This window comes from Ictidomys tridecemlineatus, chromosome 6, assembly GCF_052094955.1.
Source record: "Ictidomys tridecemlineatus isolate mIctTri1 chromosome 6, mIctTri1.hap1, whole genome shotgun sequence".
Classification (NCBI taxonomy): Eukaryota; Metazoa; Chordata; class Mammalia; order Rodentia; family Sciuridae; genus Ictidomys; species Ictidomys tridecemlineatus.
In genome coordinates this window covers 23,365,835-23,382,317 of record NC_135482.1, presented here as the reverse complement: position 1 = coordinate 23,382,317, position 16,483 = coordinate 23,365,835, and positions in this window count along the sequence as shown.

The following is a 16,483-nucleotide window of genomic DNA, read 5'->3' as shown; positions in this document are numbered from 1 at the left end:
TTGATGTTGTTAGAGAAAGGCTGAGGCAGGAGAATTCCAAGTTTGAGGCCAGTCTGGGCTATTTAGTAAGACCCTGTCTCAAAATAAAAATTAAGAAAACAGCTGGAGGTGTAGCTTAGTGGTAAAATGTTCTTGGAGCAAGCCAGGAGATTTCACAGTAGTATGTTCTTTCTTCCTAGATAGTAAATTCTTAAAGACAAAGGAAAATAAAGAATTCAAAGAGGAAAATGGAGTTTTCAAAGTGGTGTTTATGGGAACTGTTCACTACAGAAGGAAGTATCACATAATCTCACACTGTAAATTCTGGTCATCTTACCAACTGTGTACATATGATCCCCAGCTAGGTAAAAGACAAGGACTGGTAAGAAGTACACCAAATGTTAACTACCTTTTCTCTAATAGGATTAGAAATGATTAATATTTTTGTTTTGTTTTTTGTGGTGTTAGGTATGGAACTCAAGGCCTACCACATGCTAGGCAAATGTTCTACCACTGAGCTATATCTCCCAGCCCCAAATGTTCTTTTAAAATACTCTTTTAGTCATTTCCATAGTCATCTTTATAATGAAAATTTCATTTGTAGATATTTTAAAAGGGCGACATTTAAAACATATCTCCCATACATAGGGAACGATATATCAATGGTAGCAATTATTTCATAAGCACTACTATATATGCCAAGAACTATACTAAGCAGTTCATAGGTATTTTGTCATTTAATCCTCATGATAAACCCATAAAGTATATATTATCATTTCCACTTAGAGGTAAAACATTAGAGTCCAGAGAAAACAAGCAACTTATTTCAGATCATGTAGCTAGAAGGTGTCAATGCCAGGATGTGGATACAGCAGTCCTACTCCAGAGATTCCTGGACCATTTCCACTATGTCTCTGTGCCCTAGTCTATACACACATTGAGACAAGGGAGGCTTTCTGCCTGGAGTCTAGCTATGCCACACACCATATCTGTTGGATGACTTCTAACTTATTTGAACTTTTAAAAACTTACATAAATAGGCCTCTAAATGCTCTGACAAGAAATGTTTTTGCTTTTCTTAGAATTCTTATGGAAAAAGGGCAAATATTTCATTAAGAATATCAACTGGAGGGCTGGGGTTGTGGCTCAGCAGTAGAGTGCTCGCCTAGCATGTACGAGCTCCAGGGTTTGATCCTCAGCACCACATAAAAATAAATAGAATGAAGGTATTGTGTCCAAACACAACTAAAAAATAAATTTTAAAAAAGAATATCAACTGGAAAGTTATATTCAAATATACACAAAAATATTTGTTTTTGAGTAGACAATCTGAAAAATTCTAATTTTTTAAAAAAATATCATTAATGTGGTTTTTGCTTTTTAAGCCATTTCTGTGAATGTAGGTTTCTGAACCCTAGTGCTTTTAGGAATAATTGTAAATAAGCAGAAAATGCAGACTTTCCCCTCTTTACTAGTTAGTGCAAACAGTATGGAAAGATACTGGTAAGTTAGCAAAAATGTGAGTAGATTAAGATTGTCATTTTTGCAATAGAAACTCCTTCTGTTATTTTCTAGCAAAGAGGTTTTAGGGTTGTAAAGCCCAGGCCAGCAGTTGATCTGGACATTGTAAGCCCTTCCATTCCTCTCTCTTCTTCTTCCTCATGTTCTTGTCTTATCCAGAGCAACTGGGGACTCAGAGTTTCCTGAGGCAGCCCTTCCTTCTGTTTTAGGACCACTAACAACTTTTCTTGATGTTGAGTGGAAATTAGTCTTCTGGTGGCTTCTTATTCTTTTTTTTTTTTTTTTTTTTTTTTAGAGAGAGAGAGAGAGAGAGAGAGAGAGAATTTTTAATATTTATTTTTTAGTTCTCGGCGGACACAACATCTTTTGTTGGTATGTGGTGCTGAGGATCGAACCCGGGCCACACGCATGCCAGGCGAGCGTGCTACCGCTTGAGCCACATCCCCAGCCCCTCTTATTGATTCTTAAAGTAATTAAAAGAGCAATTTCAACAGATCTAGCCTAAGCCTTAGACTTATTTTGTAGTTTCTACTAGTTGAAGTGGGCCCTTGATATACTTTTTGGTACTGGGATGTTGTACAACTAAGTGACATCCCCAGCCCTTTTTATTTTTTGAGACAGGGTCTTGCTAAGTTGCTGAGGCTGGCCTTATAACTGTCTTGTCTCAGCCTCCAGAATCACTAGGGTTAGAGGCATATACCACACTGTGGCTAGTTCCTTGATATGCTTTCTATCATTATTTCAGATTTATGAATTACTATGTTATATATACACTCTCATATTTTTCAATACTTTCTGTGTAATACATTGTACTCTGTTGTATCAGAGGGAGGCTGGGATAATTTACACACACACACACACACACACAGACACACACTCACACTCTCTCACATTCTCTCACTCCATTTGTTTGCTACCTATCATGTTCCTAATCTTAACAAGGCATAGTTTATTCCCACTTTACAGATGAAGAAACTGAGCTTGAATAACTCTTCAAAATTGCCATTAGAACATAGAGTTCATGTGGAATGGATGCTTGGACTTTGAACCCTTGCTCTTTTCATTGCAATTGATGAATGCCAGGTCATATGGAGTGTCTCTGGTGAAGGTAGGGCAAGCCATTGCAGAAGCCCACAGAATGTTTTGGAGCTAGATTCAGTCTTACAGGTTCTTGATTAATTAATTAATTTTTTTCTGTTAACTTGCCTTGTCTACTGGATGTTATTTAGCTTTAAAGTATCAATTGGGTTCATCTTTTCCCAAGTTCTTGTAGACAGTGGTGCTGTTTGATCCTTTGACTTGCAAGAACTTGTGGAGGGCAGCTGCTCTTAGGTTGGACTCTGCTTCTAATTTCCTTAAGATGATTCTCTTCTAGACAGGGCAAGTGGGACATGGCTATAATCCCAGTGGTTTGGGAGGCTGAGGCAGGAGGATTGCAAGTTCAAAACCAGTCTCAGCAAAAGCGAGGGCTAAGCCCTCAGTGAGACCATGTCTCTAATAAAATACAAAATAGGGCTAGGGATGTGGTTCAGTGCCCTTGAGTTCAATCCTGGTATCTCCCCACCCACACCCTGCAAAAAAAAGACGATTCCCCTCTAGGGTTTCTAATTTGTTTGCTTTTGAGACAGTATAAAACTAAGTTCTTTCCTTAAGCCTGACAAGTCCTGATGTAGGTGCTGTGAGAGGACATTCCATGTCTGTAATTGTTAGGTACAAGGACACCTTTAGAATCACAGTACTTTTGCTAGATATTGTTAATGAATCAGTTTTAATTGATAGATGGGAAGGTCTGGAATAATTGTTGGTCAAAAACAAAGGCCTTTGTTTTTCAAAGGGTCCTAAACTCCAAGCCTACCCAAGTGCATGTTAAAGCCTAAACCTTTGATTCCTAAAGGAATAGAAATAAATCACAGTTCCCCCAAATTCTTTTCTTGCTCACCCGTCGAAACTTCAGGCCTTTCTGAATTCTCAGACTTCACACCAAGAGCAAGCAAGGCTCATCTGAAGCCTCATTTGAAGCCTCATCTGAAGCGGTCCATTTTGGTCAGTTTAAATCCCTATGAGGCAACTGCCCAGAAGGATGAAGAATTGTGAGCTCACACAGAGTGGTGGGGGAGGGGAGGGCTGGCCCCTGGGGACTCCTATCTCCAGGAGCTGGTCACCCAGCTTCAAACAAATCTGCATCTCACTGGGGGGTTCCACCCCTTTTTCTATGTCAGTGATCCCCATTTGTCCCTAGCCCTGGGGTTTCAAATCCTGGTGAGCCTTCTCATTTATCTTCTTTTTGTTTTCAGCCCGAATACCTTACTACTGACAATTATCATTTATTCTGTTCTTTTTAGTTTGATGGTGAATGCTGAGGCTTATGCTAGCCTATCAGTTCTGCCTTTCAGCTCTTTCTAAAAAAAACCTGGGACTTAAATACCAATCCCTTGATCTGTTTCTGTCTGATTGAGATAATCTTAAGAGTTAAAGTTGGAGGGGTTTCTGAGTCCAGATTTCTCCTTGAATTTTCTTTGGTGTCAGGAAAGAGTTTTAAAAAGGGACGGGGTGGTCATGCTGGGAGTTAGCTCAATGGTAGAAGGCTTGCATAGTTTGTGTGAGGCCCCTGAGAGCTGCCTAAACAACAACAAAATAATTATTTTTCTCTCTCTCTATCCCTCCTTCCCTCTCTTTCTCTCTCTCCCCTCAAACCCCACCCTCTTCACCTCTTCATGGATCTGTCTTTCTCTCCTCAGAAATAGTCACATAACCTGAGAGGATCATAAACCTTCCAATGAGATTAAGGTCTAAATTAGGAGCTCTGCCTGCTCCGATGCCTTTCTGTAGTTGTATGAGTTCTGATCCGGGATGAAGGCTGTAAGTAGTAAAAATGTATGTTGAGAAGTGATACACTCATTTCTTCTCAGTTTTCTATAATTTCAATAAACACTTTCAGCCTAATGAACTTTCGAATTCTGGGAGCATTTTGTCCTATGGCCTGGAGAAGATGTCATTACTCTCTAACTTGCTCTTTTCTAAGAATGTCAACATAACACTATTTCATAACCTTTTGAAAGGTAGCAGAGCTCGGATATTCCCTTTGCACGTAACAGTAAAGTGACCTCTACAGGTCTTTCCTGTTAGTTTCCAGGAAATTTTGGAATCAGGAGCTGTCATTGCTGGTGGAGGGACAGGCCATTGAAATTACATAATTAAAGCATATGAGGCCCTGGTGGGATTCCCAGCACTGAATAAAATAAATTAGGAGATCAGCAATTCAGTTACCCAGGGCTGTTTGGATGCGAAGTCAGCTTCAATGAGCTTTGATGTCAAGGCTGGGGCAGGTCAAAATGTGGGGAGGTACATTTAAATGAAGCAAGATTCATCACAGGTTAAAAGTGGCTGGAATCCCTTAAACTAACATTTCTCTAGGGAAGGACCAAAGATCAGTTTATGGATAGACTAGCCCAAGAGACTGACTTTTTTTAAAAAGTGGTTTCTTAGAATTATAAATAATTTGAAGTTATGGACCTTTAGATAGAATGAGGTAGTGAGTATTCCACATTTTATGTTCTGGGTACTGTTTTTCTGGTGAGAGAATGGGGTACCAGGGTTTGAACCCAGTGGCACTTAACCACTGAGCTACACCCCCAGCTGTGGCCTCACTAAGTTGCTGAGACTGGCTTTGAACTTGTGATCCTCCTGCCTCAGAATCCCGAGTTGCTAGAACTACAGGCATGTTCCACAGTGCTCAGCTACATCTCCAGTCTTACTTTTTTCTCTTTTCCTCACATCAAGATAATTTCTTTCCTGAGCCTTTGCGTATGCTGTTCCCTCTTCCTAGAACATCCTCTTCCTTTTTTGGATTAACTCTTACCTATCCTAAGCTGAGGTGAAAAGCTCTCTAAGACAATTTTCTATACCTTCCCAGGACTGAGTTTGCTCCTCTGCTATGGTGGGATTAATAATGTACCTACAGTACACACACACACACACACACACACACACACACACACATTTAGACAAAAATGAATAATGTTGGATAGATGGATGGTTAGGGGAGAAAAGCCAGGTTGCTATTTTATGCTATGATATAGAGCATCTAAGTTTTTTCCTTGTAACTGATGGGGGAACAGTGAAAGCAACATAAACATTTATCTTTTGAGAAAATCCCAAGTGATATAGATTATGAATGGGATGGGGGTAAGGGCTAAAGCTAGAGGCAATGATGCTAAAATTTTATCATAGTATTTCAGGGAGAAACCAAGACTTGACTTAAGATAGTGACAGGGGAAATAAAGGTGTGTGAGATGAAAAATCAGAAGTGATAGTATCTAGTCTAGTGATTGGCAATATTTAAGGTGACTTCTGCTTTTTTAAAAATATTTTATTTTTTAGTTTTTAGATAGACACAATATCTTTATTTTTATTTTTATAAGGTGCTGAGAATCGAACCCAGTGCCTCACACACATCAAGCGAGCACACTACCATTTGACCCACATCCCCAGTCCAACTTCTGCTTTTTTTAATGGGGCACCTGGACGGATGAATACTTCACAAATTCTTAAGGAGAAGGTCTGGAGGAAGCAGTTAAATTCATGAGTTTTGTTTGGGACACAGTAAATCTGGTACCTCTAGCTTATTCAGGTGAAACTGACCAATAGGTATGAGATTAGGGTTGGAAATAGAGATTTTGGTATCATAAGTGTAAAAGAGGCCTTTGGAAAATACAAGTGAAGGTGACCAATCACCTAGAATGTGTGTAAAGTTTTAAGTGTAATGATAAGGTGGGCTCTCTGCAGCCTGGTGGATAGTCTGTACCTATAAGACTGTTTCACAAGTTACTACCTCCTGGCTTTGGTCCCATGTTTAACATCTAGATGTCATCTAACTTTCAGGGTTCAGGCTTCCTTAGTTGGACCTGTCCTTTTAGGAACTGTGCTATTGTCAGTTATAATGTGCCCATGGCATAAGGTAATTGTTGATTAACAGTAAGAATGGTTTTCTCAAAGAAATAGAGAAACTCAATGCCTAATACTCTCTTTTTATTTTTATTTTTTGGTACCAGAAATCCAACCCAGAGCCTTGCACATGCTAGGCAAACACTTTACCACTGAACTATATCCATAGCCCTTTTTATTTGGGATGAGGGGGTCTCACTAAATTGTCCAGACTGGCCTTGAACTTGCAATCCTCCTGCCTGAGTCTCTTGAGTAGCTGGGATTCATAGGCATGCCCAACAGCACCCAGCTTCTAATCTGTTCTTTTTCTGGAGGTAGTGGGGATTGAACCCAGAGTTGCTGTACCACTGAGCTATATCCTCAGCTTTTTTAAAATTTTGAGACAGGGTCTTATTAAGTTGCCTAGGATCTCCCTAATTTGCTGAGGCTGGTCTTGAATTTACAATCCTCCTACCTTAGCCTCCCAATTGCTTGGATTACAGGTGTGTGCCACCATTCTGGGCTTAATCTGTTTTCTTGATTAGCATTTAAAGATGCTATCAAACCTAACTCTTATCATTTTAGTTCCTGTTCAAGCATGTTTTAATTCAATGCCTTTTTATAATATTAAATATAGGAGCATAGAGAACATATAGGGCACTTAGAAAGGCTAAATAAATGGGTTAAAAGATAACAAAAAATAGCCAGACACAGTGCTTGTGAAGCCTATGGTCACAGCTACTCTGGGGGCTGAGGCAGCAAGATCATTTGAGCCCCAGAGTTTGGGGCCAGCCTGGGCAACATAGCAAGAACTTGTCCCTTAAAAAATATAACAGGAGGAAAGACTGGGGCTATAGCTCAATGGTAGAGTGCTTGCCTAGCATACCTGAGGCCCTGAGTATGATCTTCAGCACCACAAATAAAATAACAAAACAAAAAAGGATGACAGGAAAATAAGTTATATGTAGATTTCTTGTCCAGCTGAATTATGTGGACAGTTGCCTGCTTGGTTCAGAATTATTTAATCACTTCTTGTCTTTTCAGCTGTATCAAAAACCCTCTGGGGATCGATGTTTATAGCTGTGGCCATTCATGATCTTAACAATAGGAATCAGTGATCTTGCTAATGAATAACAGCTTATAAGGTGTTCATAGCCCAAACTGGCTATAAAACTGGTGTCCAAGAGGAATTCAGGAGTTAGTGGGTAGGAATGATTTGATGAAAGATGACACTTCATAAAATATTGCAAGTTCATCTGGTGGTAGAAGAAATCCATCTGAGAATTCAGCTTGTCAGCAGTACAAAAACTGGGTTAGTTTAGCTTGCCATGCAAGTATAGGGTTCCATGTTCTTTTAGGATGAAGACAGTTATTTGTTGGAAGAGTAAATAAATCTACTTATAAAATTAAACTTCTAAATCTAAAGTTAACTGTTCTTTTGAATGCCATGATGACTTCTAATTTCTCATTAAAAAAAAGAGAAAAGTTCTTAAAAGTAGAAAAGCAATATCTATCTCCTTATATTGAACACTTTTTCCATGGATTCACTTCTTAGTATATTTTGCCAGAAGGGGGTGCTCTGGGATAATACTTTCAGCAAAGCTGCTGTCGTTTGCTCTGCTAACTGAAAAAGAGTCAGCATTTAGATTTGTTAATTCTGCCTCCCATCCACGTTCACTGATAGTAAAAAGATATCCATTTAAATTAAAACCATGAGGGCTGGGGTTGTGGCTCAGCAGTAGAGCACTCGCCTAGCATGTGTGAGGTCCTGGGTTTGATCCTTAGCACCACATACAAATAAATAAAATAAAGGTATTGTGTCTACCTACAACTAAAAAATAAAAAATGTATCTATATATCTATATCTATATCTATATTTATTTTAAAAAAATAATAAATTAAAACATGAAAAAATTAGTGAAAATTATTTAAAATATACATAATCAATTTCTGACTCCTAAGGAAAAGGCAAACACTGGAAAATATTTTGTGTGGGCACGTGTTTCCTTTTTTAAGAGATTACAATCACAATGGACTGAACCTGCTCTGGAATTCTGCTGGGTCAGGAATAGAAAGCTAAATTTTGGGAATTAATGTTTGCTTTCTTTTAAACTTAGATTTTCTTTTTGTAGTGTTATCTTCGCTGTATCTTTGATCAATGTTGTGGAGGTACATTACAGTTGAAATTGCTTTCTTTCTTTTTTTTTTAAATATTTTTTTAGTTGTAGATGGATACAATACCTTAACTTTATAAAAATATTTATTTTTATGTGGTGCTAAGGATCGAACCCAATGCCTCACACATGCAAGGAAAGGGCTTTAACACTGAGCCATAACCCCCAGCCCCGAAATTGCTTTGTTTACAAAGTTCTATCAGTATTTCTACTAATATATACTCTTGGGGAAGGAGAGTGGGAACCCAATCTAGAACTGCTTACCGATCAATTCTTAGGTTTTATTCTTGCCTAAGTGTGGAGGGTGAAGAGGTGGACAAGACACTTAATTCTGTCTTGATAGATCAGAAGGGAGAATTAGAGGCAATCATAGTAGTTATTCCAAGCACACAGTGCTCTGAAGAATAACTAACTCATCAAGGTCATCAACAGGACATTAAGAGAGATGGTTATGGCAGGGGGCAGAACAGAGTCTTCATTGTTTTGGTCAAAAGAGTTGCCTGGGTCGTACCATAGCATGTGTGAAGGTGTTGGTTCCTCCCAGCCTTGCTGACAAATGGCCCTGGAATATAGTGGGAGGGAATAGAGAAAAATGTTAAAACTTGCTTAGAAAGAGGAGTTCCCTTTATATACATTCCCTAAACTCATCTCTGGAAGCAGAAATAGATGGGGCTCCTTCTGTCTTCTTAATGACTGTTTAACTCTGTTTAAGTAAATGAAATTTTGGGTGAAGTTTTATGTAATTTAAGTTGGAAGATTTTATTAGAGAATAACATCTTCTAGTCCATAGTCTTTAGTGTTCTCTTTACATTTCATTAATTAGTAAAAAAAAATATTCGTACCAGCACTTATTTTTTGTTATTGTTAATGATGGGGATTACATGTGTTAAACATATTCTCTACCACAGAGACCATGGAGCTATAACTCCAGCTTCCCTTTTATTTATTTATTTATTCTAGAAGTGATACAGAGAGAAGAGGAAAAGAGAGGTCTGGGTAAGGGAAAGGTACACAAACTGTTTTTTCTCTTTTCCCTGTGAGCTTTAAAACTGTATTTCCTGTTCTTTTCACCTATGAAAAAATTAAAAACCCAAACATTTTTCAGACTCTGTTTTCTTTTCCAATGTTGTGGATTAAACCCAGGCCTCAAGTATGTGGGTAACTGCTCTACCACTGAACCACATTTCCAGCCCTTAGACTTTATTTTGGTACATGGGATTGAACCTAGGGTTCTTAACCACTGAGCAACATCACCAGCCCTTTTTTTTTTTTTTTTCCTGTTGTGTTGGGGATTGAATTCAGGGCTTTACGCATGCTAGGCAAGCCCTCTACCAACTGAGCTATATCCCCAGCCCTCCAGCCCTTTTTTTAAAAAAAAATATTTATTTTTTTTAGAAGTAGTTGAATACAATACCTTTATTTTATTTATTTTTATGTGGTGCCGAGGATCGAACCCAGGGCCTCGCACCTGCTAGATGAGTGCTCTACCGCTGAGCCACAACCCCAGCCCCTCCAGCCCTTTTAATATTTTATTTAGAGATAGGGTCTGGCCAAGTTGCTTAGGGCCTCCATAAATTGCTGAGGCTGGCTTTGAACTTGCAATCCTCCTGCCTCAGCCTCCTCAGCCACTGGAGTTTATAGGCATATGTCACTGCTCCTGGCAGCCCTTAGACTTTTGATTGTAATAGAACATTCTACAGAGGTTATAAATGGCAAGGGACTAAAATAGAAAATGTTTTTAAGGCTTCTTTTTTTTCCCCCACCCCTTGACTTCCCATCTGTAACGTAAAATTTTTAAGATTTCAAAGTAGCCACTTATACTGCACTTTGGCTGATGGCTGTCTCATATATTTTGTGGATTGACCAAGCGTCAGAAGGATGTGCAGTAGCTAGACTGACTTCTAACTTGCACACACATTTTTTTTTCCTCATTAATCCTTTGCACAGAACAGATGCTCTGGGTGCAGTTTTAGGCCAGAAGAATGTCCAAAATATGTGGGTGTGAATTTGGCCAAAGGGTTAGTTGAATGTGGAGCACAGATCCCAGCCTGGAAACAGGTCACAGTTTAATGAAAAGTGCACATTCAGCATAGCATTGTGTTTTTCAAAGAGGTGATTTCCAGCCATGGAGAACACAAGGGAGAAGCAGGCACTCGTGTGGAACTGCTTCATAACAGGGTTCTGTGTACCCTGCCTGCTGGCAGGTTGGGGCGCAGGACTCAAGTACTTGGAATAATGGGATTTTGCTAGGCAGAATTGTGTTTTTTGGATCATCAGTTATAATTGTTCCAAAAGAAAAAAACCCTATGGATTGAATAAAAAAGAGTTCAAAATGATGACTATTAGAAACAAGTCTAGGAGGGAATGTGCTGTCCCATACACATACTGAAGACCATGAATAAGCAGAGAAACAATTTTCTCCTTCCACTTAAAAAAAAGTTCTGAAGAAAACAAAGTGATCAAAAAATCTCTATCTTGCATGTTAGAGTAAAATATTACTGTTTGATAAATATTCTATTAGAAGTGGCTCTATTTCTTCTCACGAAATTATGTGTGTAGCTGGGTGTGGTGTACATTTATAATCCCAGCCACTGGCAGGTTGAGACAGTAGGATTATGAGTTCAAAGCCAGCCTCTGCAAAAGTAAGGTGTAACCAACTCAGTGAGATCCTGTCTCTAAATAAAATACAGAACAGGGATAGGCATGTGGCTCAGTGGGCAAGTGCCCCTCAATTGTTCAATCCCCAGGACCAAAGAAAAATAAAAAAGAAATTGTGTGTGTGTGTTTTAATACATTTGGGATCATCTGTAAGAAACAAGTAACATAATTGAATTGTTTTTAATTAAACTTAAATTATTATTTATTTATTTTTTTTTGTGTTACTTGTGATTGAACTCAGGGGCGATCTACCTCTGAGCAACATCCCCACCTCACTTTTATAAGACAAAGTCTCAGCTACTCAGGGTTTTAGTCAGGTTTTCGCTGCTGTGAATAAAAGACCGGACCAACACAATTGTAGAGGAGGAAAAGTTTATTTGAGGGCTCACAGTTTCAGAGGCCTCAGTCCATAGAAATCTGGCACCGTGCCTTGGGGCTCCAGGTGAGATTGAACTTCATGGCAGAAGAGTGTAGCAGAAGGAAGGGCTCACATGATGATCAGAAAACAGAGAGAGACTCCATTTGCCAGATACAAATACATATTCCAAAGCCATATCCCCAATGCCCCACTTCCTTCAGCCAATCCTATCAGGTGATTGATTCACTGATTGGGTTAAAGTTCTCCAATAATTTCTTCTCTGAAACTTCTTGCATTGTCTCATATGAGGGTTTTGGGGACACCTTACATCCAAACCATAACACCTAGGTTAGCCTTGAATTTACAATCTTCATGCCTCAGCTTCCCAAGTAGCTGGGATTATAGGTGTGTGCCACCATGCCTGGCAAGGTTATTTTTATTATTTGTTTTTTTGGAGGGGTACCAGGAATTGAACTAAGGGGTACTCAACCACTGAACCACAACCCCAACCCTACTTTGCATTTTATTTTCATTTTATTTAGAGACAGGCTCTCACTGAGTTGCTTAGCACCTCAATTTTGCTGAGGCTGGCTTTGAACTCAGGATCCTCCTGTCTCAGCTTCCACAGCCACTGGGATTACCGATGTGTACCGTGGCACCTGGTCTTGGCAAGGTTATTTTTTAAGAGTGAAAAAAATTTAGAAACATTAGACCACTTTAAAAATGAGAACAAAATGCTATTTATAGTGTATTAAACATTTTATTTTGTATCATTTTTGTGGCCAGTTGTGAATGGCCTACAGAAACAGTAAAAAAGTGAAAGTGGCTTCCAAAGGGTAAATCCATCAATGAAAGTATTAAATCTGAAGTAAGGAAGGTGATAGTTTATTTTACTTTCTCTTGGTCAACTTTATGATTCACAATATCAAATAATTCATTCAGAAGAACAAAGATGACAAGGAAATATGTATGACATTAAAACATTGTGGGAGGCCAACTAGCATGTCTGTCTCCCCTTCTGATTGGTGTGGCATCGTTGGTCACTCTGTGGTCTGGTTGTGTGGGGAATCCAGATGATACCCCTGTCTTTAGGGTGCAAGCGACTGTGTCTCCTGCATGGGCGTGCCTTCCCACATCCCCATGGGTGGAGCTATGCTCACCTGTTTCTTTGTAATATTACCCCTTGCCCTGTTTGGGATAGAATGTTCCATGGAAGTGCCCTTTGTGTGTCCCCTTCTCTTACTCTGCCCTTGGGTGAGGCCTTCCTAGATGTCAGTCAACCTGCTGCCAGCAGGCATCATGAAGCTAGACTCAGCCCCTTGAAACCTGACCTCTTGTCTCATTTGAATAGTTTCTCCTCAATAAAAGGAGTCAGCACTGGGCTCTCTTTCTCTCTCTCTTTCTGCAGACCCTTCAGGTCAGAGGAGCCGTCACAGCACCCCCAATGAAAAAGGTATTTCTGTCTCTTGTGTGATTATTTCGCACAGCCCAGTTAGCCCAGTTCCCCTGGAGTGACCCCTGAGTGTTTTAGTCGCGTGCAACCCGGCAGAACATTAAGGATAAAATAAAGATTTTAGGACTGATAAAATAAAGATTTTGAGTCTGAAGAAACCCAGACTAGAGGAGTCAGGAGAAGAAAGAAAGATCAGGCTTCTCTCTAGTTAGAAAATGTTCAGAGAATGAAAGAAATAGAGATTATGTAAATTTTGGCTAAATATTGAGCTCTTCAAATAAGACAACCATTGGTAGTTGTAAAGAAGATGCTGTAATGCTGGAGTCTATGAGACAGAGACAGAGCCTCAATCCTACCAAATCTTGAGAATAAAAATATCAAAACTAATTTCATATATAAAGACTGAAAATAAATAAGCACAGAATTAAACAGGCATAAATGTTAGACATAAATCCGGTGTTTTAAAATATTTTACTCTTTAAGTTTTTATTGAATTTGATTAGATTTAAGGTGATAAGCCCAGGACTATTTTTTGTTCATTTTTTTTTTTAAATGTTGCCCAGGCTGGTCTCACTGGTCTGAAACTCTTGGGCTCAAGAGATAGTCCGGCGGGCTGGGGATGTGGCTCAAGCGGTAGCGCGCTCGCCTGGCATGTGTGCGGCCCGGGTTCGATCCTCAGCACCACATACCAACAAAGATGTTGTGTCCGCCGAGAACTAAAAAATAAATATGAAAAATTCTCTCTCTCTCTCTCCCCCTCCTCTCTCACTCTCTCTTTAAAAAAAAAAAAAAAAAAAAAAGAGATAGTCCTGCCTTAGGTCTCCAAGTAATTGGGACTTTAGGTACACAGGACCATGCTTGGCTCCCCCATTGATTTTATATATTATGAATAAGGCATGCCAGATCTTGGTTTTAGATAGAAAAACCTATTTCTATAATTAGCTTTTTAAATTATCATAACTAACAATGTTAAAAGAGAAAAACCCTTTTGAACTTTAGGATCTATTGGAATGAATAGAGTTCTTGTTGTTACATTCTTTATGAGCTGAAAGTAACTAAATCCAGGGCCAGAAGTTTCCTACATCTGCATTAAAGGAAAAACAAAACAGCATATGGTGGTGCATGCCTGAAATCTCAGGGATTTGGGAGGCTAAGGTGGGAGGATCACAAGTTTGAGGCCAGCCTCAGCAACTTAGTGAGACCTTGTTCAAAAAAAAAAAAAATTAAAAAAAAATTTTTGGACAAGATCTCACTAAGCTCAATGGTTTAGGATCCCTGGTCTCTAGTACAAATAAGAAGAAACAAATAAAGAAACAAATAAAGAAACAAATAAGAAGAAGAAGAAAAAAAAAAGCTCTGAAGAATCTCTTGTTCTTTTCAACAAATGATGCCAGACCATTTTGTGTCTATAATTGAACAACAAAAATATTATTTTTGAATTCAGTGTTATAGAGAAAAATTAATTCCAGGTGGATTAATGATTAATGACTTTAAAAGTAAAAACTATGCAGCTTTTCAGAGATAATGAAAGAGTATTTCAAGAGTAGGAAATGATTTATTAAACGAGACATAACAAAGCACTAAACATAAAGGGAAAAAAAATGACCACATTGAGAGGAAGTGTCAAAAAATACTATAAAAAGACTGTAAAGATAAGACACAGGAATGGATGAAGATATTAGCAAACTATAGCACCTATATCCAGAATAAAGAACTCCTTCAAACAAACAACAACAACCAAAAGACAATTCCACTTTCCCAGGGCCAAAAAGGGAAAAGACATTTCACAAAAGTGAGTGTCCAAATGGTTGATAAGGTATAAGAAAAAAGGTGCTCAATCTCATTTCTAATAGGGCTATACAGATTTGAATGCATGTACACACCACTGGATTTAGCCTGGCAGTATCAAATTTTGACCAGTACAAGAAGCAAAAGGATCTCTCATATACACTCACAGTGGCAGTGTAACTTGGCATAGCCACTTTGGAAATTAGTTTGCATTAGAAAGTGAAGTTGAAGGGGCTGGGGATGTGGCTCAAGCGGTAGCGTGCTCGCTTGGCGTGCGTGTGGCCCAGGTTTGATCCTCAGCACCACATACCAACAAAGATGTTGTGTCCGCCGAGAACTAAAAAATAAATATTTAAAAAAAAAAAAAAAAGAAAGTGAAGTTGAAGACATGCATATCCTGTGACATACCAATTCTACAACTAGAAATGCACCATGCTTACTACATGTTTACTACAGTTCTTGTTGAACAATTCAAAACTGTTGAGTTATTCATAGTAGTCCTCAAAGGAAACATCATAATTACTTATTAGCTATACAAGGGAGGAATAAATTGTAGCATATTTATAAAATGGAAAATTATACTGAAATGAAAATGAACAAACCACTATCAGCACAACCTGGGACAGAAGATACTAGGCAGAGCATACAATATGATCTCCCCTTAGAAAAAGTTAAAAAGTGGGTAAAACTAAACTGCGTTATTTAAGGATAAACATATAGGGAGTAAAATTTAGAAATCAAGGATATGATTATGATGAAAATTAAAATAATGGATATCTTGGGATTGGGATGTAACTCAGCAATAGATCTCTTGCCTAGCATGTACAAGGTGCTGAGTTCCATTCCCAGCAGGGGAGTGTGGGGGGATAATAGCTAGTTCTAGACGGATGGGAGGAAAAAACAAAAACAAAAAAGGACCATTCCCCTGGGTAATAGTCATGAATTTCTAGGAGGAAACAACTCTAGAAAATCCACTGAATAGAAAAGTGTGTCTAAGAGAAGAGTTATCTATAAATAAGATATTATCTAGAATTATCAATATTTTAAAAGATAAATTAATATCTAAGCCTAACTAAGTATGGGCTCATATTTCTTAGTCACTTAATATCTGAAATTGTAAGAGGGTAGATTATAGGTAAAATTGTTGAAATAATTGGTTAAATTTTTTTGGGGGGGTCTCTGTGGTTCTCCTTTTATCTGCTTGGCCAATCTCATCTCTAAATTGTTAACGAAGATGATAGCAGTTCTTTTGGTTTAAAGGATTAACTCTTCTAGGAATTTGTATTGTAAGAGATCCTTTTTGAAGATTTAAGGGCTTTGAAGATTTAAGGGCATCTGAAATACAATCTCAGATGATGGAATTTAAGCTTTTTAAAGAAATGTGGGGCAATTTTTCACAAAGTAGCTCCTCTGTAAGGTTTTCTGAGTAAAAACACCTCTACTTACCTAAGACCCACCAGAAAGGATCTCCTCTGGTTGGGGGTTGATTTCTTTTGAAATCAACAAAGAGTTAGAGCACTTTGCCTGAAGCTTTTGCTGTGTGAGTGAAAGCTGAAATCTCTTCTAACTTAGTGATCAGTAGTAATACATATGTTAACATCTTCCTGTGTATGAGGCAACTATTCTCAG